General features: G+C 30.3%; 1 protein-coding gene across 4 annotated transcripts in view; it reads right to left on the bottom strand.

The window, feature by feature from the left end:
• The window catches only part of LOC137641481 (Kv channel-interacting protein 4-like), an 852695-nt gene that overhangs the window by 415577 nt on the left and 434618 nt on the right, over nucleotides 1-2500 (bottom strand). The gene's annotated exons all lie outside the window — the stretch shown is intronic.

Below are 2500 nucleotides of genomic sequence, written 5' to 3'. Positions count from 1 at the left end.
AGAGAGAGAGAGAGAGAGAGAGAGAGAGAGAGAGAGAGAGAGAGAGAGAGAGAGAGAGAGAGAGGAAAATCCAAGTTTCTAAGCATTTCGTCCCCAAAAGACTGAGCGCCAGAATTCTTTCAATTTGAATTGATTCGGCCACCGAGTGATGCATTGCGGTTTGAATCAGTATAAGCTGAAACGTTTCATAAAGAGGTCGACTGTATACCACAGTTCTTCGGCTTCCTTCCAAAAATCTTCGTCCTAATAATGAATTAATTAAGTGCAGGGTTTTCAGCTTGTTCATGTATGGGAGCGAGGATTCCTTCCCGAATGCGCAGTGAAACGTCATAGTATTCCGAATTGATAATTAAACAGGAAAAAAAAAAAATAATAATCGTGATCAAGAACATAAGTCATTTATAAAATATTAACTTTAATAAAATTCATTATAAACTACAATTATTTCTCTTTCTATAGGAGCTGTACACCCAAGAAATTTAAAATTAATTACTACCAATGGAAACTCTTTAACTACCATAAATGATGGTTTGGTATAGTCTGGAAACATGCAAAAATATATCATTTGACATATTTAAACGGAATTACTGTATATTCTCATTGTGTGACTATACACACAAATTTATCATTAGAATTCTTTGACCACAACCATATCCGCACTGATGAATATGCACAAAAATATGTCCCTTGACATATTTAAACGAAACCATGTTCGCATTGAGTGAATATACGCAAAAATATATCATTTGAAATCTTTAACCTCAACCATATCCGCACTGATGAATATGCAAAAATATATGTCATTTGACTTATCTAACTAAAACCATATTTGCACTGTGTGAACCTACAAAAAAAATATACCCTTTGACTTATTTAACCGAAACCATATTTGCATTGTGAATATACACAAAAATATATCATTTGATTTATTTACCCGAAACCCTAATCGCATTATGTGAACATACACAAAAATATATCATTTGACTTATTTGACCGAAACCATAGTTGCATTGTAGGAGTATACAAAAAAAAAAAAAAAAAAACAATATACCATTCAACTTAATCACAACCATATCTGCAGCTATGATTACACACACATTTATAATTTTAATTATTTAACCAAATCCATAAGTGCATTGTGTGGATATACGCTAAAGTATATAATTTAATTGACCTAAGCTCAGCCATATATGCACCGATGAATATACACAAAAGTAAATCATTTGACTTAAACATATCCACACCGATGAATAAAAAAAAAAATATATAATTTGACTTATTTAATCACAACAATATCTGCACCAATGCATATACACAAAAGTAAATTATTTGACTTAACCACAAACATATACACACAGACGAATATACACAAAAAAATATGATTTGACTTATTCAATCACAACCATATCCGCACCGATGAATATACACAACAGTAAATCATTCGACTTAACCACAATCACATACACACCGATGAATATACACAAAAATATATAATTTGACGTATAATTACAACCATATCCGCACCAATGAATATACACAAAAGTAAATAATTTGACTTAACCACAACCATATCCACACCGATGAATATACTAAAAATATATCATTTGACTTATCTAATCACAACCATATCTGCACCGATGAATATACACAAAAGTAAATCGTTTGAATTAACCACAACCATATCCACAAAGATGAATATACACAAACGTAAATCATTTGTATTAACCACAACCATAACCATAACGATGAATATACAGAAAAATATATCATTCGACTTGTTCAACCACAAACATATCCGCATTATGTGAATATAAGCAAAAATATATAATTTGACGTATTTAACCACAACAATATCCGCCACGATGAATATATACACAACCATATCCACACCGATGAACACACAAAAATATATCATTTGAACTATTTAATTACTATCATATCCGCACCGATGAATATACACAAAAGTATATTATTTGACTTGACCACAAACAAATACACAGACGAATATACACAAAAATATATCATTTGACTTATCTAATCACAATCATATCTGCACCGATGAATATACACAAAAGTGAATAATTTTACTTGACCACAACCATATCCACACCGATGAATATACACAAAAAATATATCATTTGATTTATTTAATCAAAACCATATCCGCACAGATGAATACACACAAAAAGAAAATAGTTTGACTTAACCACAAACATATCCACACCGATGAATACACACAAATATATATATCATTTGACTTATTCATTCCCAAAAATAACCACACAAATGAATATACACAAAAGTAAATAATTTGACTTAACCACAACCATATACACACCGATGAATACATACAAAAATATATTATTTGACTTATTTAAACAAAAACATGTCTGTACCGAGTGAATGAAAGCAAAATTATCATTTGACTTATTTAACCAAGTAAATATCCGCATTGTATGAATATACGCAAAATTAAATAATTTGACTTATTTAACCACAA

This window comes from Palaemon carinicauda, chromosome 5 (assembly GCF_036898095.1).
Source record: "Palaemon carinicauda isolate YSFRI2023 chromosome 5, ASM3689809v2, whole genome shotgun sequence".
In the NCBI taxonomy this organism is placed as follows: Eukaryota; Metazoa; Arthropoda; class Malacostraca; order Decapoda; family Palaemonidae; genus Palaemon; species Palaemon carinicauda.
This window is presented reverse-complemented; position numbering and strand designations above follow the sequence as displayed.